This window comes from Sciurus vulgaris (genome assembly GCF_902686455.1).
Source record: "Sciurus vulgaris genome assembly, chromosome: 2".
NCBI lineage: Eukaryota > Metazoa > Chordata > Mammalia > Rodentia > Sciuridae > Sciurus > Sciurus vulgaris.
This window is the reverse complement of record NC_136462.1, coordinates 138,913,850-138,941,042: the sequence shown is the minus strand read 5'-3', so window position 1 is coordinate 138,941,042 and position 27,193 is coordinate 138,913,850. Positions and strand designations below refer to the sequence as shown.

General features: G+C 39.9%; 1 long non-coding RNA gene across 4 annotated transcripts in view; it reads left to right on the top strand.

Moving 5' to 3' along the window:
- Positions 1–18,440, top strand: part of LOC306654368 — a 51,103-nt gene extending 32,663 nt beyond the window's left edge. Inside the window, exons 2-4 of one of the 4 annotated variants that reach the window (XR_013761947.1) lie at positions 4,734–5,139; positions 11,654–11,811; positions 12,866–18,440. This is a non-coding gene — a long non-coding RNA (uncharacterized lncRNA). Of the gene's footprint in view, positions 1–4,733; positions 5,140–11,653 lie in introns of all 4 variants that reach the window. The other 3 variants (XR_013761948.1, XR_013761949.1, XR_013761950.1) reach the window with 3 other exon arrangements.
- The last annotated feature ends 8,753 nt before the right edge of the window (positions 18,441–27,193 follow it).

Genomic DNA, 27,193 nt, shown 5'->3' with positions numbered 1-27,193 from the left:
AGTACAGTGGGGCTCCGTACAAGGAGCACCTAACTCAGACTTTGGTAGTTCTTCTAAGAGATGGTCACATCTAAGCCAAGGACCAACCCATCAGTGTGAGTTTAGTTAAGTGAGGGTTTGGTGGGAAAAGGGAAGAGGCAATTATTTGAGGTCTAAGGAAGAGGAAATCAAAATTCTGCTTCGGGAAGCATGGTTAGCTGACTTAGTGGAGTGCAGAGGTCAGAGAGAAATCCTGTAAGAAAGAGACTGAAGAAAGGGTAGGGGCCAGAATAAGGAGAAGGTGTAACAATGAAAACTTTCCCCAGTCCTGCCCTCAAATCCGTGAAAGCAGAAGTGATCTCCTTCTGGGGGATAAGTGTACTCACTAACACCAAGGCTTTTTGGAGACTGAAGGTAAAAAAAAAAAAAAAAAGCAATGACTGAGCACTAATGATGTTCCAGGCACAGTGTTGTTGTTTTTAAACTTATTTTATGTTGATTTAAACTTGAACCCATCACATCGTATGGGCAATAAGAAAATAGCTTTAAAATGTCTGAATTTAAATCATGACAACTTTATCAAAGGACTTTATTACTGATACTCAATGAGACAACCTCAAAAATTAACACTGCTATATTGATATTTGCAATACACTCACAACTTTCTTTACAAGAAGTGAGATGAGTTCACCAGGAAACCCGGCTGATGAGGGGCAGAGCCAGGACTGGCTCCAGAGGTTGCATGTCCACCTCAGTTTGTAGCAGGTATGAGCTGATTGTGCAAAGCCTTACAGAGCTGTCAGCATCAACTCTAGAAGACCCCTTGACATTAGACTTAAGGCATCAGCTTATTTATTTTTTAGGGGAAGGTCAGGGTGATGTTTAAATAAAACATGCATATTAAAATAAAGACGTTGTTTAGCTCCAAAGTTACAATGACTGTTGCAAGTTTTGGTGATTAGCCACAAAGGAGCATTCAGACAATTTATATTTTTACTTTTACTTTCTCTTAACATGGATAATGAAATTAGGTTATTGTCTCTTAAAGTTAGTAATATTTCTTTTTCTTCAGAGGTGACAACAGTGCATTTTCTTTACCTTTTTTGTAAGATGTAGTTTTTTTTTTTTTTTAATTCAAAGACAAGGTTTTATCATGACTTACTTGGGATTTAGTTTTGTCCCATAAGTTTTTAAAGTAAAACTTCTGTTTTTAGTAAATCATGTGACATTCTTCTGTTTCCAAATAAAAATGCATGCTGCAACTGTGTCTGACTTTCCCCCTTTTTTATTTTTTATTTTTTGGTCTCTGTTTCAGAAGTTCATAAGTTAGAGTGCCAAAGATGTAATATTGCTTTTGATGTATCTGAAGTAGCATAAAGTGAAGTCTTGGAAACTACATCACATTTTCAAGAAAGAAAGAAAAATTAAAGAGGCAGGGGGAGATAATAGCTTTAAAATAATTTAAACTGTGATGACTGTATCAAAGGACTTTATTACTGACATTCAACACGACAACCTCAAACTTAACACTGCTTTATTAATGTTTGCAATGTACTCACACCTTTTCAACTAACTCTACTCTCCTTTAGGAAAAAAGCTGCCATGCATGTTAACTGTTTTCAGAATTGTCAGACAAACTCCAAGAATACTGATCAGAGAATTAGATTAAAAATGAAAAACATTGTGTTGTATTCATATTGAAAAGGAGAATTTCTCCCTATAAAAGTATTTAAGGTGCATCATATGTTTGTTCCTTGTATTGACTTTTTGTGTTGTTTAATTTTTTGTTCCTATCAAATGAAAATTTGTTACATTGGATCAAGTCATTTTATCTTCATAGCCTATTTTCACTGTCCTTCTTGGACCTGTGAGCACTGCCAAACACTTTTTAATTATCCTGATCAAGTGTGGGGGACATCCTTTTGCTGACCCCACTTGTAATCAATTGTGATCTCCTAGACGCATTCGAATTGATTGCCTCTCTCCTCCCCAACTAGTCAGAAGAGTGGGTCATACATTATCCTGCCCCTTGGAAAAATCCAACTCAGTGATTGATTTTATGACTGCCTGTGGCAGCAAATTCCTCAGCATGAATTCTAGCAGGTGAAGAAGTATTTTCTATAACTTGCTTTAAATTTCCTTAGCATTAACTTCTCTGAGTGGCCCAGCCTCTTATGGACAATGGAATAAGGATCTATCAGTTTTACTGCCTAGTACCTATCTTTAATGTCTAAGTAAATCTCTCTTATTTTGCAGCCTAGAGTTAGTAATTCTAACTTTTGAAATGTCCCATCATGAACAAATCTAGATGGGACTCACTTTTTTCCATACTCTGGAACTCAGCCATCCCTGCACTAAATTTCTTAAGGTGAGGAAGTGAATGATGAATATAATAATCTAAATGACCTTATATCTACCCATAATGCTATATTGTATTAAGGTTTCTCTTACTTTTTTATCTTTTTGATTTCTCTGTACCAAAATGGGAAATTCATTTAATATGATAAAAATTTCCTTTGAAAGATTTTTAATCTAGTTCTTCCTCATATACGGTACAATATTACCCTTTTACAGTATTACATACCTTAGGATTTTATTTTTGTGTATGTATGCATATGTGTGTGTGTGTGTGTGTGTGTGTGTGTGTGTGTGTGTGTTGTTGTTGTTGCTGCTGCTGCTGCTGGGGATCAAACCCAGGACTTTGTACATGCCTAGTGGTCATGCTCTCACCCTCCACCCCTACTTAGGATAGTTTTCATTTAATAACAAAAGCCCTAAAGGAGCTTTGGCATGTCTTTGCTCTGATTTCTACATTCTGTGGGGAGGGGAATAAAGCTCTTTTTTAAAAAGTAAGCAGAATATATATTCATTTTATTAAATCAAGCATTAGTTGTTAATTAAACAAAAATAAAAATAATAGTCATCCAGAGATCACATTTTCCTTAGATTTTCCCCAAATGTGCCTCTTCTTGTTTTACACCCAGATAATCTCATTTCTAGTGTCTTCTTTTTGTTAGTTTTACAATGTCAGTGTTTAGATTAACTTATCTGATGACTTACAAAAACTTTTGTAAGATTTTCAAAACAAATAAAAAATTGTACTTTAGTAAAACATTTTGCCATTTATTTATTGAGATATGTATGAGAGAGACCTGGTATTTCATGTTTGTTGAGTAAATTGGGGTTTGAAATATATTTGAATTTGTGGAGTGAGGGTGAAGAATCACACACACACAACACACACCTACACGCACACACCAAACAACAAACCAAAATTTAAAGAAAGGCAGATGAAATTGAAAGTATATACTGAAGTAGGGATGGTTTTAATTTCATTTTAATTTTGAAGTTTCTGTGAAAAATGGGGAAGGAGGAAGAAGATCAAGGGTGAGACCATGAGCAGGGTTGAGACAAACAGGCCGTGGCTCCACAGTGATCTCTCTTTCTGCCCTTACTCACTACCTTCTTCCTTCCCTTCCTTTTCTCTTCACTTTCTGCCTTCTGCCTTCTTATCTCCTTTCCTCTCTGCCTTCTCTTCTATTTTCATCAAATATTACTAAGCACCTACCATATGTATGTCTCACACAAGGCACCAAATGCAATGACAAAGGCAGATCTTGTCTTAAACTCACACTGCAGGGTCAGGCAGATGAAAAGCAATTGTACCAGGAGTCATCCTAGAGGAACCTGGGAGCACAGATAGGGAGCACTCATCTTAGTTGAGGGGGACAGATGATATTGAAACTCATACAAAAAGGATGTTTGTAAGTGGGCCAGGGAAATTAGGATCTCATAGAGGAGGAGCTGAAAGAAGTCCACTAGTGCTGGAGGCATTGATCTAGGTAGAAATCCCTCTTGCAAGGCCACCATGACTTGGAATATTCAATTTTTTTCCTTTAAAAATAAAACCAATGGGAATAGTTTGCAGTTTGGGTGGGCTGGGGGTGTAGCTCAGTGGTTCAGTACTTGTCTAGCATGTACAAGGTACATTTTGATTACACGAATGGTATGAATCTACATCGTGCACAACCATAGAAACAAAATGATGTACCCCACTTGTGTACAATGAGTCAAAATGCAGTCTGTAAAAAATAAAAAAATAGTAAATAATTTTTAAAAAGGAATGCTTTGTGTATTTAAAATAAGTTTCTTTAAAACAGATAATTGTTCATCATTTTCCACCAGCAAAAAAAAAAAAAAAAAAAAAAAAAAAACCAAAAAACAAAACACACAAACAACAACAAAAAAGAATATATGAAATATGGGCATCCCTATCTCCTCTTTCCTAATCAGGGATCTGAATTCATGACATAGTCATTTCAGGAAGGTTAGCTGGGTGCCATGGAGGCTAGTGTGTTTGTAAATTGGCAAAAAGTCTTACCATAGGTGCACAGAGATTTCTCTTTAAGGGTCCTTCTCTCAGCATTGAATATTAACTTAGAGATACCACTGAAAATACCTTTTCAGATACTTAATTCCTTTAGTACTAGCTGTCAAATTAAACTAGCTTTCTTTCTTTCTTTTTTTCTTTCTGTTTTCTTTTGTAGTTAAATCCATAAAAATCATAAAAATCAGGCAGTTTTGGATTTCCCACCCAGGGGAACAGTCACTGTTAACAATGAGAGGAAATTAAAGGTTGGGGTTATATTCCTTCTGTACATATCCCATTGGTGCAGAAAGATAATTGTATGGCTCATATTGTACCTGGAAATAAAAGCTTTGATGCTCCCACTCATCCTTCACTATATTTCCAGGGCTGAAAGCAGACCACAGGACATTTGACTTCAAGAAGGAAAAAAGAAAATTTGCTGGAAAAGGACTCTGCAGAACTGGGCATAGCTGTGCCTGACTGTCCAAGAAAGCAGTTTGGGCCCACACCCATCTCTCAAATCTGTCTAAGTCTTGTTGAATTCATTCAACTTTCTGATTTAGAACATTTAACTATTTATAGATTTGTCTAATTTAATTTGGCCTCTCTGCTGAGCCTCTATAATAGAGACATTGAAGATATGGATTCTCTTTTGTAAATGCAAGAATATATTCTGAAGCTTGGTTGGGGAAGTCACTGTAGTCACAGACTATCCCCCAATTTTTTACCTTAATGCTTTTTAATTTGTTTTGTGGTGCTGTGCATCAATTCCAGGTCCTCACATATGTTAGGTAAGTATTCTACCTCTGGGTTATATCCCTAAACCTTCAACACCTTTTTATTAACAAAAAAGAAAGAAAGGAAGGAAGGAGGGAAGGAATGAATGAATGAATGAATGAATGAATGAATGAATGTAGGAAGGAAGGAAGGAAGAAATGAAAGAAAGAAAAATATTGAAGCGGATGTATGCCAAGTTATTAAATAGTCATGTCAATCATGTCTATGTGGTGGTTCGCAAATATTTTGGATGGAGAGGGACAAACTCTCATGTCTCATCCTTGAGGCTTACATATTTGGAGTAGTCTTCTTCAAGGTGTATGTAGGACAAAAACACTTCCACTTAGGCATATTTTAAAGTAGCTTTCAGATAATATTTTTTAAAATTTTAAACTGAAATTATTTTTATTAAACTACTATGTATTGAAGAGGTCAAAGGTTCAAATAATATGTGTGTTCATTCAGATTAAAAAGGCCAATTTTTATTTTGAGGTGATATTTAATTTGAAGGCACTTTATGTGATAGCAATTCTAACTGGACAGTTTGTGAAATCTTCCTGTGCAGGGAAGGTGCTTGTCAGGCAGGGGTAACATCGTGCTCCCCTCTATTCTTACACACTCCCCAGAACTCACCACTGAGTCTCCTGCAGAGAAGTTCCTCAGAACTGAATTAAATGGCTGACCCAGCACAGCTGGTGTCATCAAAGGATGCTGAAATACCCACCTCCAGTGTCTATGCCTGAACCCTGCTATTAACCCTTTCCCATTTCAGATAGAAAAATATTCCATTATGGGAGTAGTCCACTCAGAATAGCAATGATGACAAGAATAATGCAATAAAGAACTAGACTGAGAAGCCACTGTGTATCAGGGACTGTGCTAAGCACTATTATTTTATGTAAACTTTATAGTAGGTCAAGGAGATATGTTTTTATCATTATTTCTATTTTAAACTTAAGAAACTGAAGTTTAGGAAAGAACTGCTCAGAGTTATAGAGCCAGGACTCCAAATTAAATATCTGATTTTTGGATCTGTGCTTTTAATCATTACATTCACGAGGCTGGACAGTATAGCACAAAAAGTTATAAAAAAGCAGGGAGACTTCCCTGGGCCCTATAGCATGCAAAGCAAATTTAGAGTGGAAGATACTCGGATCCATTCTTTCCTTGTCTTCTTTGTTCTTCCTATTATTTTCCCACATAACTCTCTACTAAGCTGTATCAGGAACTACTGTGGATATTGTGAAGGGGATACATAAGACAGACTGCTCACTCTGATCCCCTGCCCTCTGCCTAAAACTTGGCTTTAGCTATCCATTTGGGCGAATCCAGCAGAAACACATTCCCTCTGGTTCAAAATTTTAAACCTACCTTGTCTGTAATTCCCAGGCAGGATTCCAATCTCTGCAGCAATATTTTAAAATTATTATTATTATTTTGGTGCTGGGGATCAAACGCAGGGATACTTTATGACTGAACTATATCCCAAGTTCTTTTTATTTTTTATTTAAGATAGAGTCTCACTAGTTTGCTCAAACTTGCAAACCTTCTGCCTCAATCTCCCAAATTGCTGGGAATACAGACATGCACTACAATACCCAGCTATTTTTTAAATTTTTAAATATTTTTGTGGTGCTAGGCATCAAACCAGGATCTTACAAATGCTAGGCAAACATTCTACCACTGAGCTACATCCCCAACCTGCCTATCTTAGATTTCCAATTATTCAGAAATATTTTATATCTAAATATGCCTTTAGTGTCATGCTTTATTAATGTGGGTACAACTCATATTAGTGAGTGCCTGCCTTGCAGCCATTTGCCCTGCATAACTTATTGGGTTTCATTGTTTACTCTTAGTTTAAAAAAAATTCCATATGCTCTGACCTCATGACACTTAAACCCTGCTCATGTAGTTAAAACAGGAAAACTCGTTATCCGATATCACGAAGGCAAATCAGCTGTTAGAAATACTCAAGTGTTTCCATCCCCACTGGTATGTTGTTGTTGTGAGGAGCCATAGATCATTAATTAAGAATTCACAGGAGAGAATTTTGTTGTTGTTTATTCATTTCCAAAATAAACCCAAAACAAAGAAGGTTTAGCTACAGTGCATTTCTTTTTCATTGTTAGCACATATCATTATGTCATCATGTAAGAACTGCCCAAGGAAATTTAAAAAATATTACTACATGGATTGCTCAACATGACCCTCCTCCCACCTGCCTGTGGAGTTGTCTGAGAAAAGGACAAAACATAAGCATTAGTCAGGCCTCGGGTGAGGAGTCTACTCACATGTGAGAATGCCAGTTAGCCTGGGTGCTTGCGGAGCAGGCTTTGGCAGGCCACCAGAGAGAGGGTATTTCATAATTCAGGACTTACTCCAGAAGATTCTGAGCCAGCAAGGCATTAATAAGAACCCAGGGCCAGGGCTGAAAGTAGAGGGAGGAACTTTATTTCATGGACCAAGACCTCAGAGAAGGAAGCAATTCTATTTTTTAAGGTTTCTTTCCTAGTTCTCCTTTACTCTTATCTTAGCTGATAGGCATTTTTTTTCTCAACGGATTTCACAGTGTATAAAATTATTATTGTCTTTGGTGCTTCTGAATGCACTGTAATACCAATTCATTCTTAAAGAATGTATTGGCTATTTGTGGAAAAAGATGCTAGTTTGTGCAATAAGATATAAAAAATGGCTAACATTTGTTGAGGACTTACTTGTACCAAGAGTTCTGTCAAGATGTGTGTGGGATACATCAGTTAATTCTTGGAACTCTCATGTCTGGATATTACCAAACTTAATTGTAGTTAAGGAAACTGAAGCATAGAGAGGTTGAGTAATTTGCCAGAGGTCACAAAGCAAGTCAACTGCAAGGCTAGGAAAGAACCCGTGCAGCCTGATCAGGTCTAAACCTCTTAAGTGACTTCGTGGTATTCCAAATGGATGTTGCTATTGTCTTGTTGTTCACCAGGAGCCATTGGCAGGCTTGGGTCTCCAACTTTGTTAAGTACCTATTGTGCTAATACATTCATTAAAACCACAAAAAAGGGGGTAGGAAGACAGTTTGGCAGTTTCAAAAATAAAACTAAACATACTCTAGCTGTATGATCCAGCAATTATGCTCTTTGGTTGAATGAGGTGAAAACTTATGTCCACAAAAAACCTGTATGTGAATGTTTTTAGTAATTTTATTCTGAACTTCCCAAATTTGGAAGTAATCAAGACATTCTTCAGTGGGTGAATTGATAAACAAATTGTAGGATGTTGAGACAATACAGTATTATTCACAAATAAAAAGAGTTTTAAACACATACTGCTAAGTGAAAGAAGTTACTCTAAAAATACTACTTACTGTATTCCAGTGATGACATTTTCAAAAAGGCAAAACTATAGGGATGGCAAAAAGACAATATTTTCCATTGTTTTGAAGGAGACAAGAATAAATAAATGGGAGAGCACAGAGAATTTTTAGCAAGGTAAAAGTATTCTCTATGTGTAGTGGTGGATATATATCATTATACCATCGTCAAAATGTTAATGTGAACTATACACTTTCATTAATAATAATGTATCAATATTGTAACAAGTATATCATAGGTAGTGTAAAATGTTCATAGTAGGAAAAACTATTGAGGGACTAGATAGGAACCTTGTAATTTCCACTCAAATTTTCTATCAACTTCTATCAACCTGAAACTGCTCAGAGAATATTAATTAATTTTAAAATTATTTATTACTGTACTGAGGATTGAACTCTTATACTTTACACATGCTAAATATATGTTCTACCACTAAGCTGTATCCCCAGCCCTAACAAATTTTCTAAAAAGGGTGAACTTAGGTGGGAAGGGCTCCTAGGAGTTAGTCTGAGAAAAATGCTTTTTACTTCTTTCTGTTTTACATGTTTCTACTACCTATTAGAAACAAATTAACTTAAAAACACATTTGAATATCTATATTACATAGCAAAATTGATTAAAAATTTAGAAGCCATCAGTGTGGGGTTGTAGCTCAATAGTGGAACACTTGTTCAGTTGTTGTGAGACATTGGGTTCCATTCCCAGCACCAAAACAAAACAAGAAGTCAAAAAAGAAAGAAAGGTCAACTTTGGATATGATTCTGAGGCTATGATCTCATGTTTGACCCATTTTTAATGATGAAATCTTGTTCTCCCATGTCCTTGACACACTAAGAGCACCATGCTCGAGAATGACTCCCTTGGTTAGGAAGAGGCCAGACATACTCAAAGAGTTGGGTTTCTTACAGGTCTCCCTGCTGCCTGCTCTGCCCTTCTCAGCATCATGTACTTTAATTTGCTGTGCTCAGAGACTCTGCAGAGTGCTCGTTCTGGTGGTCCAGTTTGTATTCTGAGGTCATCAAGGAAAGACAGTGTTGGGAGAAGAGGAATAAAGAAGATAAGGACCCATAAAATTACAAAGAAAGGGAGAGAGGAAAGAACAAAGAAAGAAAGGAAGAGGAGGAGGGAGGGAGAGAGAGCAAATGTAATTTTGATGGGCCACTTAGGAGGCTTGTATGGCTTCCTGTTAAAGGCTTGGTCTTGGCAAGGAAGTCTCAAAAAAGAAAAAAGGATAAGTTCAGATTTTCTAGCAAAGAATGGGACTGGATTTTTCTCTGATTCTTTTCCACTTCAAACCTTGGAAGGAACACTAAGCCAAAAAGTGTCTAGCCCATATCTGTCACCACTTCCTGCATCCTCACCACCAGGGCTGGTAGACACCATTAATCATACAAGGCGTCCATCTGTGTGCCTGTCATTTGGGTTGCTCCCTATGGTCAGAAAAGCAGATGACAGGCAAATGCCAAGCACTTGGCTGTGTGGCTCTTCAATGGTGACTGGGTAGAGGAGTTTCTTCTCTTTGCCTACATTTTAATTTTCACATAATTCAATTTACTCTTACAGAATGAGATAGTTAGGTTTAGAAAGAATGGAGCAAACTCAATTCCTTTTGGCTTTCTAGCAGAATGGAAGACATTAGAGATTTTAAATATTACTGGGCAGTGTTGATTCAGTTGAAACACACATGCACTAAATTTGAAGTAATAGGGAGCTATCTAATCAACTTGTTTTCCTATTTAATCAGTTAATGATTTTTTTTTTTTTTTTTTTTTTTTTTTGGTGCTGGGGATTGAACCCAGGGCCTTGTGCATGCGAGGCAGGCACTCTACCAACTGAGCTATATCCCCAGCCCAAATGTTTGATTTTTAAAATACAGAATCAAAGAATCAGCCAGGGCAAGAATCTTAGTTTGTTACCCAAGGTCTTTTTTCTTTCCCAAGATGGAGTTTATATATTAGTTAGCTTTCTGCTGCTAAAATGAATACCCAAGAAAATCAACTTAAAAAGAGGAAAGATTTATTTTGGCTCATGGTTTCAGAGATTTCAGTTCATGGTCACTTTGCCCTGTTACTTAGGGGCTGTGAAGAGGCAGCATATCATGGTGAGAGTGTCGTGGAGGAGTCCGATACACCTCATGATAGCCAGGAAGGAGGGGGCAGGAAGGGGACTGAGATCGTAATACAGTCTTCAAGGATGTGTCCCAGTGACATTATTTCCTTCCATTAGGTTCCACTTTTAAAGGTTCCACCACATTCTTAGAGCACCACAGATTAGTAAGCAAGTCTTTAGCATATAGGCCTTTGAAGTACACTTATCTAAACTATAGAAGATTATAACTATGAATTCTGATACACAAGGCAATTTACCACTCAATTCTCAACTTAAAATTGTATTTAGAATATGTGGATAACCCCTAAAGACCTCAGTAAAATTGACTTATTGGCTCAATATAAAGTTCCCAGGGAAACTTGACTGTTGGTCCCTTCCCAGGCAGAGTAAGCTTTCATAGCTGTATAGATCTCTCTGCAGGTGGGAGACTCCTGGTTTCAGGAATCCTTCAGGATGAATCTTTAAATTGTGCCATGGTATACCCTTAAATGTAGGCTCCAGAAAGTTTTGATCCCATTTCTAGAAGAAAATTAATAATGTCAGGAATAAACAATATACTCCAACTCCCTAATTCTGATACAGTATACTTCCAAGTATCTTCTTAGGATTCCATGGCACATCTTTTAACCAGTGTAATGCAAATATTGAATTCTATTTCATATATTTTCTTCAAGGGTAGTGGTGAATTTGATCTACTCACCCCCACTCGCTTTTCTTAAGATTTCTCACCAACACGCAGTGGTGTGAATTCATGATCAGGTGAGGAATGAGTTGTGATCTCAGTTCTAAGGAAGCTAACTGGGCATCATTTTCAACTTTGGCTTCAATCATGCCATCCTCTATCAACCAGACCTCTAGATCCAAACATGAAGAACTACCACATTGGACACTTTGAAGAATAAATTTCCTTCCCAAAGTGAATACCACACTCCTTTCCACAAAACCACTTCCCATTTACTGAAGGCTTTCCTGGTTCAGCTACTATGCCAAATGCTTTATACACTTTTCCTAACTTCAACATTTTCTACAACCCATTGGGTATTGTTTTTCTGTTTAACAGATGAAGATGAAGACAGTAACACAGAAGATACACCATCATCATCATTGTCATCATCAACAGCAACAGCATTAATGGTTCTTAACTCTGATTGAGAAGGTACCCAGTTCCTGGAACATGGAGACTACACTATTTCAAGAATCCTTAAACAAGTCTTTAAAGTAAGGTCTATTAATATTCCATCCCACAGATGAAGAAACTGAGGCCTAGAGTTAAATTATCTCTCCAAGGTCTAAATGCATCATGCAGAGGTGTAACAGTTAGTTTGGCTCTAAAGCCTCTGATCTTCATTGTTACAATTTCTTGTAATGGAGCAATGGAGTGGAGTAAAAGTAAACTAAAAAGTGTCAGGTGTGCACAAATTATTTTATTAAGATGAGACAAGAAAGACAAAGAAAAGAAAAAATTTCCTGTGACTGGAAGCTTGAAAATTTAAAACTTTGGAAGACTAAACATTCTTTACCCTTTTTGACTATTTTAAAAAATGTATTTATTTATTTAAATTGGGGCATTATAGCTAAACATAAAGGTGGAATTCATTGTGATATGTTCAAACATGCACATCACCTAAAAATTCTTAACAACTACAGACATCCAAATAAATTTGTCTAAAATTAAGTGTAAGCTGTTCCAATGTTCATAGCAGTGACTGCTTAAATCTCATTGTCATTATTATCATTTTTTCAAAACTTAAAACATCTTTAATCCTTATGAAAAGCAAAGGTTAGACAATAAAAGGACATCAGATCCTTTTAAAACAGTTATTTTTTTCTTAAGCATATGTATATACATTCATTCATAATGACATCCAGGAAGTAAAAATCAGCATGAATAATTGAATTGCAAAGATTATATATAAAAGTGAAAGGAGACATCAAAACTTTTATATATCTGATGGTTACTTTTAGGTGTTATGTGTTAAAATGTGACATTAGCCACTGAGGACAAGAGGTGTACTTCCTACTTTGAATTAGGTATTCCTAGGTGTGATTCCTGCAGTTGCCATTTCTTCACATCCACTATTTAAGCTCATTCAGATCACTCAAGGGGATGAAAATTAGGACACATTTTTTGAGAAAGTAAAGATGTATGGAAATATTGCTAATTTAACAAAATGTAAAAGCTTTTGACTCAATTCATTTTATTTGTTAAGATTGGTATGGACATCTTAACAAAGATTAAGTAACTTTCATGGACTTTTATTTGTGCACTTAGAACACAAGGTAGTTAAACACAAGATGAGCTCCAGGAGAGGCAGAGTTGCATATGGCGCCATTTGGAACCAAAGGGCTCCAGCCCCTTTATGCTTCATGGACCTGTTTCAATCTCTGTGCCTCCAGCATCTTCATTCCTCCTCCCTCCCCACTGCCAGCCCTCACACTTGTGCACAGTCATCAGGGGAGGGAGGCAAGTTTACTCTCCATAAACAATTTGCTGGTTGGCTACTCTGAGTCTGCCAACCAGGTTGCCAATTCTGATGTAGACACCTGTCCATTTGGAACAGGAATGAAAACAGCCTCTCAATTCCTAGAAACCATCAAACACCCTGTCAGCAAACAACAGGTCTCTGTTAACTGCAATCTGGGCAAGACATGAATGGTCACACGGACAATTACCACTCCTCCAAGTCATTCGGCTTCCTTAAAATTGATGAAAGTTTCTGATCTTTTCACCACAATGTAGTTTGATGAAGGTCACAATTCAATTATGGTGATAATAAACTTTGTTTTTGTTATGTAATTGGAATTCCAAAACAATGCTATGAAGAACATGCTAGTAAGAGAAGAAGGTCAACCCATATTTTCAGGTGTCTTCCTGAATGACATCTTCATTGTTGGAATAACAATGAAAATTATTTCCAACCATATCACTGTTAGATTCTGGAAAATGTGCACAATTTCACACAGAAGTAAGTACACCCTACCTAGCATGTATGTGTTTTAGAAGACTCTTTGACACCTTGTCTTGTTCCTTGTTTTTTGTCTTTTCACATACTGCCCTGGTCTTTATGATATGATATCCTCATGAATCTTGGGTGAAAAATATTCTAGGTCAGTGCTGCCTACTACTTCCAGATGAAATGCTATCATTGAAGTGAACTTTCTGAGAAGCCTGGGTCTGTGTTTAGGAGCTCCTGCCTGGCGGAGGCTGGGGACTAATGTGGGTTTAATGTTGTTATGAGCCAGGCAGCTGAGCTGAGTAACAATACGAGTCTGTTGGACATGTCTTCTGGGTTGTCATGTTCAATTTGCACATGACCTCCTGGCCAAAAAATGGGAAAGAAGTGGTAGAATGTGGAACTGAAAGCTCATATTATTGCTTTGACAGCTTCACTCATCTAGAAGTAATGCAAAATGCAATTTATATTTATACACTCTGACCTCCTGCACAGAGAGGGAAAGTATCTAATGATGGGCCGAGGTAGTGGAGGAAGAAACAGATCTCAATACAGCTGGAATTTGTCTACATTTTTGCTTTTCAACCATTCAATTACAGTCAAAATATAAATGAAACATGGACAGTGTACTGGTGAGGTAGTGACACGATTATTTTATAGTGACTGGGTTCTGGCTTTGAATCTTGGCAAAGGTGGCTGCAACACGCCTTATTTCACTGGAGACAGATAATCTGCCTGCTCCCACTGGACAAAGGCCCTCTGCTTGTAGGTGCGTCATTATGCCCATCAGAGAGGAAAAAAGACACCAGAGAGTCAGTGACACTCCGGATATGCATTTGGAAATTCTTGAGAGAGGCTGACATGTTAATCCTATTAACCAAGATAAATCAAGTCAGGCCTGGTGGTAACTGGGGCATTATTCACTTTTGAGTGGAAATAGGCAGTGGGCATAATGCACCATTTTCTTTTGTGCACCAGGAAATTTACTGGCTTTTACATGTCTCCAAATAGCTTCATTTTGAATAGAATCTGTGAGCCAACTGGGGAGAATGAGACTATCATCATCAGTATCCTCAAATATGTCCTGACTATTTCTGACCAGTTTTTTAAATGAACATGGTTTCTACGAAAGTAGGACTCACAGGGGAAAAAGACTCTGGCCTTTTTCAGAGATTAAAGGGAACAGAAATAATCACCTTCATAAAGTCAGCAGTACCCAAAGAACTGATGGCAAACACCTTTTTTTCACATCAACAACCTTGCTTCAGACCCACTGATCAACCTTGAAAAATAAAGTAAAAAGAGAAATAGGGCAGCAATGAACAATGCAAGTTTATTTGTCTATATATCTTCTAATTTCCTCCTTGTTTTTTTTCCCCCCCTTTGGGGGATAAAAAAGTCTCTGTTCCATAAGTTTTCCTAGATATTAAATATTTCCCAACAGCATCCCACTAGAGTTTTTTTTTTTATGCAGAAGACACAAATGCCTTTAAAAAATACCTGAACACAGCATCCTTCTGTGCAGAAGAATATCAAATAAGCCCTATTCTCAAATTGCCTCTTTCTACTTTCCCTTTCTTATCACAGTTTATGACAGTGTTTTCCCACCACGCAGAAGGAAATCATCTGCAGAGTTCATCTGGGCAATTTCTTCAGGTTTCCTTTAGAGAATAGAACATGGCTTAGGTTTTGAAAGTATTAAGTTTTCACTAGCTTCTCAGCGCAGAAAGAAATTAGCAGAGTGTGTGAATTGAGAGAACCGAGCAATGGTGGGTGAATGGGTGAAGGCTCAGGAGGAAGGAATCAGGAACTCTGTCCAAGGACAATATGCATCTCCTGGGTCCACTCCTGAGAAGGCAGAGAGGCAGGTCAGGGAGTAAGGAAAGGCTGCTTCTGTTTCCATATCCAGATGAGAACAATCTCATAGCCCCCTTTTGCATTTTGGGAACCAGGAAGAAGAGTTCTGGGTTTAGATTTGGAGACTTAGGGGTCAGGGAGCAGACATCTTGACAGCTACTCCACAAAGGGCTGCCCCACCTCCTTTCTAAAACAAACCTCGCAGGACATAAAAGGATGCTGGAAGGCAAGGGCAGTGTTTCTCCTTTCCCTGCTCCTGCCCTCCCTAACCTGTCTTCCTAATTCTTCTTCTCCATCAGGTGACATCACAACCATGACTTTTCCTTTCTGTCACAACACGTGAAAAACACGTGAAAAAATGGGAGATTCGCTGTCACCCACCTACAAACTTAGGGCATTCTAAAGTGACTTGTCTGAGTGGGGGTGATCAGGTAAGAAGAAAGTGGAGGTGTGTGTGGGGGGGGGTCCTTCTTCTAAATACATAATATTAACGGGGGAGGGGGATGTGAAGCCAGAGGTCAAGCTTAGGAGGACACCTGGTCCAGAAGACTTGCGGGACACCCCAACTCATGGCTCCTTTCTGGGGATACCTAACCCAACAGTTTCTCCCTCCCCACCTAGGTGAGATGAGAGCATCATTAGCATCAGTAGTAAATGTGTTGGACAGAAAATAGCAAATAAATCTTCCTGGTGTGATTCCAGGCTTATGGAAAGAATTACAGGATGGGTTTGACTAATTAAGGAAACAGTTTGAAACAGTTTAATAACTAACCCTGCAAAATGCTCCCGGGTGTTGACCGAAGTGACCCTTTTCCCCACCCGGTTCTGTTCTTGGTCAAGACCTTCCCCTGCTCAGCCTCCACCCCACCCCGCCCGCACACTCGCCGCCAAAAGTAAATTTGGAAAGGGCTTCTCTCATTTTGAGGACCGCGCTTTAGCAGCACGTGTGTTTGCAGCTTCAGAGACCCAGAACTTTCTCCTACAGCCTCAGCTCCCCTGGCAGCGATCTCGGCGGGGCCCTGGGAGCAGCGATTGCGGCTCCGCTGCGGGTGATTTTGGGGTGGTGGGCTCCCGGCACCTGCGACTTCGGAGCGTGCGGATTGAGGTGACCCGCGCAGGACACGATCTCCCCAGTCGGCCCCGCAGGAGTTAAACCCGAGGCAGACAAAAGAGAGGCCGCTGTGGCTCCTTTTCTCCGCTGTCAGTTGAAAATAGAACCGCTGCCCTCTGGACTTTAACTCCCGACAGAAAGGGCATTTTATTACAGGTTATGACAAGTTGCAGAGAGACACGGAGAACTCAATAAGAAGGAGCGGCGAGTGGAATAAAAAATGCTCGAGATGTTTGGAAGACAGACCGAAGATGGCTTCAAATGATAGGTGTTAGCAGGACTCGAGATACAATCTGCGGGCTAGGGCCGGGTGGGAGCCGCGCGGCGTCGCGCGCGGCCGGAGGGAGAGGGCCGCGGGGCGGGGAGCTGTGCCCATCATCCAAGCGCGGCCTGCAGCTAACTCTGGAGGACCCCTCCGCCTCTTCAGAAGCCACTACTGCAACTGATCATCCCAGAAAATTCTGGCCTACGCGTCTGCTCAAATTTGCTACATTGTGTTCTAGGTTATAAATCGGCAGGAAATCTACACTTGTATCTCCCAGGCTCTGTTTCTTTGAGGTCCTCTGTAAGAATTTCAGCGTACATAGTGTACTGCGCTCAACGTCCTGCCCCATACAGACTTCCAATAGACGAATAGTTTTGCTTCTTTTCCTCTGGGGTTCCCTCTCATCTACTTAAGACAGGAGAAAATGAAATTACTCCGGAAACATATTTTAGTAAGGTTCTTTTTGCATGGTCTGCTAAGTTAGCACTACAGTCTTAGCTGTGGCACTGACCAGCTGATTTTAGGTGGGGAATATGTCCTCCTTTTCCTCTGGTCATTTTTCAAATGCTTTTCATCACCTATCACGAGTGCAGAACAGCTCTGGGTACCGGAATGCCCAGATCTGCAGAACCTTGTCCTGCCCTTAACAGAGTGGGGTGGAGGATACTGTACAGGACACAAAATCAGCATCCCAACCAGAAGTGGAACTTCTTTGATTGGGTTGGCCAGCTTAGTTGGAGAGGGCAGTCATCTGGAGAAATGCTAGTGGAAAGAATGTGGAGCAACTTTTTATTGTAAAAGGTGGGATATGTTTATTGACCATTCCCATAACACCAAACATGAGAAAACAGCTGCCCAAGCAGGCCTCCCTACAAACTTCGTTTTCTTGAAAGTTTTTAGCTCAATCCAAGCCAGACACTGTAAACTTTTCTGCCAGCACTTTGCAAATGCTGAAAAATAAACTCCAGATTCTTCTCCCGGTTCCCTTAAAAAAATCGATGCAAATAACATGTGAGCAGTGTTGTTGTCTATAACTGGTTTCTCATTCACTGAGGGAGGGCTGAGTTCACACAGGTATTTAAAAAGTTGCTCAAGCTCTATGTGCTGGTCAAAATGAGTTAAATTCAACAACTTAAAAACATTTAAAACACTGGTTTCAAATAGGCTATTTCTTGAAGTGAGAATCTTGGACACACTATATGCCCTCCCCTCATCATCTTAACCAACTGTTGCCACTACTTTGTTTTCTCAACCTGACCTAATTTTTAATTATAATTTTTCTCAAGTATTTGTTCTTCTCCTGTCAGTGTGCCTGATCTTTATAAACCAAAATCATTTGTTCTCCTTTCTGGAAATCTCAGTTACATCTTCTCACAACAGTTTAAGTCAGAACTATAAACAGACCTCCATCTCAAATTTGTGACGGAAGTTGAAGAAAGTTCGTATTACAACAACTTAGTCTGAAAAACATGCCGAGTACTCGTTGTATGCAGAGCAACTGCTTCAAAAACTTAAAATTAAAAAGCCTTAAAACTAAGTGAGTGGAAAAGATCCCCAGAAAAGAGAAAAAAAGAAATCTATAGCATTGAAGTTACAAAATGAATGGGATGGGAGATGCTTTTTTTATCTGTCGTGATGTGCTACTAGTGAGAACTGTACCTTGAAGATAAAAACAGTTTCTTAAAAGATCAACTTATTTGTATGTGTGTGTTTTTTGCTTAAACTATTCCAGAATTTAAAAAATGCAAAGTAGATGTTCTTCAAACAACTCTCCACTTGCCACTAATTAAGAAAAAAGTTTGCTAAACTATAGATTATTTTTCATTAAGTAAGTAGCACATGGAAAAATTAACCTTCACGACAGAAAACCATCCTTTAACAATTTGCTCTTGGAAAGAGTTGGAGAATGAATTTGTAAACGAAATTACTCCCTGGGCTTGGTCCATGTAAACTGGGAGCCTTAAAAATCTGAGTGGTGACACAAGCAATAGAAAAATGTTAACCAGTTAAAGAATAATACTCATTTCTGCATTTGCACAAAGTCTTAACAGGTAAAACTCTATTTTTCTTTTTCTTTTCTCTACCTCTTTGGAATCTGGCAATATATCAATTTATACTCGAGAATCAAACTCAAATATGCTTAAAATTTCCTTGATTTTTTAAAAGGTTTTATCCTGTCTACACAGTGTCTCTATCTCTTTCCAGAAACAGCAAATTATTGAAAAAAATTAAAATAAAATCACACATCTCAAACATTCCCCCACACCCTTCCAAAAAAGAAAGACCAGATTTATGTTGAAGATATGCGAAACTGTCAACAGCTGTGCCATTGAAAAACAGTTGCACAAAGAAGAAAGGTCATCTACAAGAAAGTTAAAATAAGAACAATCTCCTCTGAGTGAAATTGCTCTGGCTGAAGTGTTCTGTATTGTGACAAAAAAATGAACAGAATCGCCACTTGGAAGTGTATAAGAAGAAAGATAATGAGTAGAGGGGAAAGTAGACAAATTTGTAAGGAGGGGCAAATGAAAATAGGCAAAGTCCCTAGAAATTTTTCTTTTTTGCTCCCCAATCTGCAAATTTTCTAGACAGCTTGGAGATGGGCTAGAAGACAATGTAAGACAGGGGGAACTAGGCATTCTGAGGAAGGTATGGGCTGCTGTAGCCCCTTTGAGAGAAGAGTAGGGGGCATCCCTTTTTACGGTTTTCCTCCACTCTGAAGCTTGGAATAATAAACTCAAGTGGCTGCCTGTCAGCCCCTGTCCATCTTCTTTAGCAAACTTGACATAGTGGAAGAAATATGACACGTGAATTATTAAAGAGGAGCTAGTTGACTTTTAACCCTGGTTGCTTTTCTCAGACCCCATTACCTGCAAATTCATCTGACAATACATTGCAAGAATTACAGGGTGTGTAAGCTAGGAAGAAAAGAGGAGAACACAGAGTTAGGAGTTCGTGAAAAATATCAGGGAAAATCAGGGTGCTTTACCTTACAGTCTGTGACACTCTAGGGACTGAGTAATATGTTTAACAAACCACTCCTTCAAGAAGGGAGTCAGTTTCTCTGTCCAAGAAGAAAGAAGAAACAGATTAAAAGCACATTCATCACTACCCCTTATTCCCACTTCTTTCAGGCAGAACTGGTTAGACTTTAAATTTCTTTATTATGACTTAAATTATTTCTTAACTCTATTAACAAGAATCATATAAAGGATTCTTCTCCTACCCCCTTTCCTTTTTGATACAACTCCTGCTTTTGCTCAGTTGCAAACACTTCTCAAAAGGGCAGAAACATTCTATGTATACTCTGAAAGCAAGTTCACAGACACTTCTTAAGTTAGACTTTTGCAAAACTTTAGAGAATATCCAAAGATGATTTAATTTGCACAACTGATGAGATTATGAAAATCAGCAATAATCATTCAGACATTTAGACAAAAGTTTTTTGGTGCTAATTAAGCAGCCATTATCCAGTGGGTTTGATGGGGTTGAGTAACTGGGCAGCTGTTGATAGAATAAAATAGGAAGGAATGCATTGAAAGCTTAGGGGTTTCTTCTTTTAAAATGAACAAGAAAGAAAGGCACAATAAAATAATAGTAAGAACTATTATTATTGTTTAGTCCCTTGGGTGCAGATTTGTATATCCTGTTGCCAAGGTGAAGGTAATAATTGAATCTATCCTTAATCTGAGTGATGGAGTAGTCAGAAATGACTCCATCTGACAGAAGAGCCAGGAGGCAAGTGATGGATACTATTGTCCAAACGTGACCCTCCATTAACACTACCTATCAGCATCTGGATCCTGTCACCAGTTCCCATCCCAGAGCCAAGAGGGCTGCCTGGCATATTCTAAGCACTTCGAGGGCTTCCATGCTGTGCTCAACCCCACAGCAACTAAATGGGTGGAGAGACTGACCTAAACCCTGCCCCCTCTATCTCCACTCGCCTTATTTCCCCTCTCCAGGCCCATTGTTTGGCAGGTGCTGGCAATTTGCTCCTTATCTTGCCTCTGTTTACGAGGGCTTTTTATTAATAACAAAGGGAGAAATGGTATTAATATTAATTAACACCATAAAATGAAACAGTTTTGGGAATCCACCAAGTGAATAATCTCATCGTCTAATTGGAGCTGGAGAGAAAGGGGAGGAGGTGGAGAGAGGAAGGGGAGGGAGGAGGGGGAGATACAGATGACCTACTGGGTGACAGGCACAGGTTGGAAGGGTGACATTTTATTGTAAGCCTCCCAATGAAAGGAAGAAAAGGAAGGGACCAGTCAATTTAATGCAGAGACCAAGAGTGCAAGAGTGTTGCTAAGAGACAGAGATGCTGGTAAAGTTCTATCAGAAGCACTACTCTGACCTTATGCAAATAGAGGCGGCCAACTCTTTGTGGAACGGCTGAAAATTCCACCCCCTGTGTCACCAATACCTGGCATCGAGCCTTTTATTCAAATGTTCTCTAAAAACACACACAGAGGATGTGACAAAGCATGACACATTTAGGAGCTTTAACGAAAAAAAAAAAATACCACACAAAGAAAATGGGGGGGGGGTAGTAATAATAGTAATAATTTTTAAAACTCAGGGGAAAAAATCAACACCAGATCTTCCTGTGGAAATGTCACCCATCTTTACCTTCTGGCACTGTCATTTTCCTTTAGCTGAAAAGTAACCTAAAGATTCAGAAATTGCCCTCTCATTGCGGAAGTAGAAGCTTATTAAGATACCGCAGTGGTGCTCAAAGTATGGTCATTAATTTACACCCTGAAGAGTGTGAGGAGGGGATGGTGTGAGGGCGGGTGGGAAGGGGTGAGGAAGCTTGGTACAGACTACACAAATCACAGTATATCCTGTTCCCCAAACGAAATAAAGTATCTTCTCTACCCACTGTAGGACAAGGTTAAGTGCAAAAACAGAGAAGCCTGGGAACACTGGTTCTCCCATGAAACTGAATGTCTCATAGTTAAAATGGGAAGGCCAAACACACTTGGTTGAACTAGTGGCACTTGGGCACCTGCTGTGGAAGGGTCTCTGATCAGCCTCAGACAAGACAAGAAGATGGGTGTGCATTTCAATATGAAATGAAGTTACATTTTGCCTACAGGCCCTAGGCTGTGCATTAATGTTGGAAGGTGAGCTTGGAACTGGAGCTGGACGTGCCATACACCTAACCCCTGGGCTCCACAAAGTAGCCTTGAGAGATTTGATGAGAGAAACCAGATCCAATCTCTCAGAATGACCCTACCCCATGCTACTGAGCTTGTCACCTTCTGGAGCACTTTTGGGGCCGGGCTTTGGGCAGGAGTACTTCCAAATGTCCTGGCCAAATTCTTTCTCTCTCTCTCCTTTCCCTTTTCACTCCAGGTTAGCATTTGTACTTCTCTACTGGGTTGTACATCACACAAAATAGGAACCACATTCCCCAGGATAACCTTTCCCCTAGGCAAACCTCTTGACCCATAATGTGCCAATTCTGAAAATTTGAACGAGAGAGAGAGAGAGAGAGAGAGAGGAGAGAGAGAGAGAGAGAGAGAGAGAGGAGAGGAGAGAGAAAATAGGTGATTTTCATAGTTCTTGATCAAGTTCATTCCCTTGCCTTTACGTTTTCAGCTTAGGGAACTTTTGGGGTATGATGCTGGAAGTGAGTGGAGAGCTGGTTGGAGGGAACCACTGGCCAGAAAGAAGGGGCTTTCTCCTTTGCCACAAACCTGCCTGCCCTCTTGTAGCTCCAGAAGCCTCCACCCATAACTGTTGGCAGCCAGAACCCAATATAACCTGGATTTTTTTTTTTTTTTTTTTTTTTTTTTTTCCCCTTCTGGATCCTTATTCCTCACATCAGCAAAGTAGAGGAATAGAAACATTTCTGTGAGGGGAAGGCATCGCATACACAACTTGAAAAACTCATTTAGAAAGCCTCCTTTTAACCACTCCATTTCTTCCCTCTGTTTTGATTTCGATATTGATAAAATGCCCACCGTTCCACATCTTTATGATAATAGTTGCAAATGAATACATTTTTCGACTTAGGGGCCTTTCAAATGTTCAGTGGCAAGTAACTTCCCAGGGCAACTTCTCCCTAGGATCCTCCCTCCTCCCATTTTAATGGTGGGACTTTTCATAATGTGCACAATACTATTAAAATTTCATATTAGCAGTGTGTATGGTGAACTTTGTAATGGGAAATTCAATAGCTGCTGTAAATATTAATGGAATATGAAATGAAGCCACAGCCTCGACCAGCCCTGACAGTAAAACGGAGTGAGCATGTGGCGGCCCCGGGGCGAGAGAGGCCTTTCCTCTTGTCGCTCTTGCTTTATTACATTAGCACGGGCCTCCCCGCACCGGCGTGGGCTCTGAAGCCGAGGCGCCGGGTCACCCATGACAAATGTCCCCGTGTCTCGCCAACAGGCCCCGCCTGGCCCTGCCACTCCATCTGCCCAACAGGCCCCCGGAGAGTGCTTGCGGGTGTCAGTTTCAGGTAAAGAGCTCTTGAAAGGGCAAAGTCTCCATAAAGGTTCCAAGGGTTCCAAGTGCCTCCCCCAAGTCTCCGCAGCCTGGACCCCCGCTACAGTAGGAGAGGGGTGGGTCGTACCGGGGTGGAGGAGGGAAGAACCCTAAACGCGTGTGTCAATCAACCCTAGGCGAATTTCTGGGCTTGAAAGCGTTATTAGGAAAGTCAGATTCTAACCTCCCACCCTCACCTCGATCCCTCCCCACCTTCTGCCCAAAGGATCCGCCTCGGAATTGGGCGTAGGGTTGGGTAGGGCATGTGGAGGGGAGCTGCGGGCAGTCTGGACAGAGATTTGGCGCCATCTGCCACCACCTTCCTTCCCCCCGCCCCGGTGCTGTGCTGGGTTGCAAACTGCTCCCGCAGGCACCGGCCTCCCGGGAAAGCTTGAGACGCGGGGACAGCTTATTTGTAGTGATCTGTAGACATTCGGAACCTAGGCCCTGGGACCGCCAACTCAGCCTCTTCCCTGGAATGAATCTTCTGGGACCCCGAGGGGAGGGTGTGCAGTAGACTCTGGGAGGAGCAGGGCTACCTGGGGCCCGGGCGCCCAGACTGGGTGAGTTCTGAGCCTAGGTCGCCGCCAAGGAAGGTCCTGGGAGGCAAGACGCGCTGACAAACGTGGCCGTCAACACTTCGAGCTGCCCTGATGAGTTATTTTAACAGGCTGGGAAAGATCGGTATTTGAGTGGCAGGCGACGCCTTTCCTCACTCCCAGTATTTATGTTGTACTGACGGCACTTATGAGAACTTAGTTTTAGATGGGACGTTAATTTTCACTTGTTAAGAGATAGGCTGTCAACATTTGGGGGCTTTCCCACTCTGGACGTCTCAGGTCCTCCCTGGCGCTCGGCCGCTCCCCACCTGGTCAGGGCGCTGGGTGTCGCAGGTCCGCGTGTGGCAGAGGCGGGGAGCCCTGGGTGAGCAAGGTGAGCGAGTTGGAGACGCCTGTCGCGAACGGAGGTTAAAGTCAAAATCGACTTAAATAAGTTCTCAGCCTGGGCCCGCACTCAAGGTGATCTTGGCACCAACCCCTTTCATTTTTTTTGCCTGTTTGCAAGTGGGAAGAGTGGAGTTTTTAATCATGGAGAAGAGCTTTCCTTAAGTCACAGGGCACACAGACGCTAACATCAGGGCAAGTCTCTACCCAAGTTTCACTGGTGTGAAGTCATCTACCATTTTCATTTAACCACTAACTCCACCGGGTCACTTTTCTCTTAAATCACAGGGAGCTCCCCTTTAAATTATTTCCTGCCCAGTTATTTTTTTCCTCCAAATTAATCCAGAGTACAGTAGTTCCCTCATTTGCTACACTGCACGCAAACAGCAGAGCCGAAATAAACTGAAATAAAAACGGAATTGAAATGCACCAGGGGTTTCGCGGCAGGAATTGTTTCAACAAGGTATTCACGTTTTCCAGATCCGTTGAAATGTTTAGGTGTGATTTGCATTCTCTCCGATGGTCTGGCCAGTTCCTTCACCCCTAACGGCTTTCATTTGTACACCCACCAGTTTAATAGTTGTGCCTCACTGTTTCTTTGGCGCCATTAAATCCACTTCTTTCCCCCCAGGATGTTGCAACTTCTTCACCTTGCCCTTTAAAAGAGTTACACTTTCCTAGAAGACTAAGGGGGGGGGGGGGGGAGGACAAGAAATGGATATAGGTTTTGTAAGTGTTAAATAACTTTCTCAGCGTGTATTAAAGGAAGATTGTATTTTATCAACAACTGATTGATGCAGCCCTGTGATCCTGTCGGTTTGTCTATAGTATCATATTTATTTAACCTGCTGGGGGACTGTGTTCAGGGGCAGCCTGTTCATGCTGACAAGAGCATGCACATTACACACTACCCCAGGTATTTTGATTGATTGTTCCCACCCCAAAGCCTTTGGTTCATAATTTAGCACAGCGGGTTCTGCATCACAGACTAGGTTAAAAAAAAAAAAAAAAAATCCTGTAAGAGATTTCAATGAACAACTAGCGCCAACAAACGTTTCTCTACCTGCAACCCCCAAATAGTTTAAATGCCTCTGGAAAGTGTTCAGTTTTTATAATTAATGATTACAGGGCATGTAAAACTTTATTCACCTTAATTTCCAGCAAAGTGATTAGATGATTCATTTTTAATCTGTGACTGGATCAACATTTTCTTAGTTGGGGGGTGGCATGGAGGTGGAGAAATGTTGACGACAATGTCAAAAAATGTGGGCTTCTATCTTCCACTCTCAGTAACAGGCTTGAGGTGTGGAAGCAGTAGAAAGGCAGACAAAATGCTACTCTTTTGTGATATTCTTCTGAGTGTGTTTTGTGGACTTAGTTCAAAAAGTCTTTAGGTAGCAAACTGAATTTTTATTTCCACTACTTACCTTCAAGGGTGAAGAATGATTTTTATTTTTACAGGTGACAAACTGTTTAGTGTGCAGAGTAAACATTCACAATATTTATGTATTTTCAAGTAAATAATCTCAACGGTCTGGGCACACTTCAGTGATTGTAAAAGTTGTGACCTGAAAATAGCATTACCTAGTACCTTGCCAGTCAATAATTATTTTATATTATATTTCTTAAAAAAGTTTCTCTTTTCTCCCCACCCCACCTCTCTCTTCCTTCCGTCTTTCCTTTTTTTTTTTTTTTTTTGATGGTGCTAGGATCATACATGGAGCTTCAGGCATGAGAGGCAATGAGTCTACCACTGGGCTATAGCTCCAGCTCAGAAGGAGGTTTTTTTGACAATTTTTTTCCTAACACCAATAGAACATATGTATGTGTGTGCATGGGTGTGTGTGTGCATGTGTATGTATATACTAACTAATGTGCATTTATTCAATGATTGTTTTGTCATGATAAAAGCGGGACACATTTTTCTGTGCATTTTCTTGGATTACTCTTATTCTGGCTGGTAATTGTGTGTATGTGTGTGTGTGTGTGTGTGTGTGTGTGTATGACATGTGTACAAAAGCAAATTCTAAACATATGCTGATTTCCTTGGAAAGAAATGCTGTTTATTGTGCTTGGTGTTTTTGCTTTTGCTTTTAGAGATCCCTGAAACCTGAAAAGGCCATCTTAGCACCAGTATAAATCTCTTTGCCCATCAAAGTTTTATTCTGTTGTTTTAAGTCAGATAAGGAGATCATACCAAATTGGTTACTTGCATGGGTATAAAATGCTGCAGTCAAGGGTGAGACTTCATAGCATTAAAAAAGGTTTAGTGCGTAATTGCCCACCTGAGTCAATTTGTCTAAAACAGTTTTCCTCCTTCAATTCTTGGGTTAATATTGGGGGAAAAGTCACTTTTTTTTTTTTTAATATACCTAGTGATGGCAGATAATGGCAACATTGAACATTAAAATTTTCTTTCTCATTCTGTGTATTATTCCCCAAAGTGTTACTTTTGATTTGATTATGTACCTTTAAATGATGATAAAGATATCAGTCAAGTGTGATACACTTTCCTCATTCCACTTAGTATAGTTCTTATTAAATGTCCCTTATTTGCAAAAGTACTGAAGTCTTTCTTTTATTGTCTTATATTTGGGGCAGGTATGGGAGATCCCAATGGCATTCCTTCTTTGCTGATAATATCATGTTCAGCAACTCTTTTTATCCCTAGATGTTGCTATTTATCTTTAGATGATGTTCAATGAGAAAAAGAAGAATATTTCAAAACTCCAGGAGATGCATCTTTTTGCTGAAAAACCAGCTATTAAAGGAAGTAAGTACAGACACAGTGTCCAGAGAAAAAGAGAAAGGGCAGGCTGGCAAAGGACATATTTACCCATGACCTCATGGCAGCCAGGGGCATAAAGACAGACCAAACAAGGTGAAAGATAGAACAATTTGTTCATGGGAAACAAATTCTGCACATTTTAACCACACAAGCTAAAGAAGTTCTGAGAAACCATGT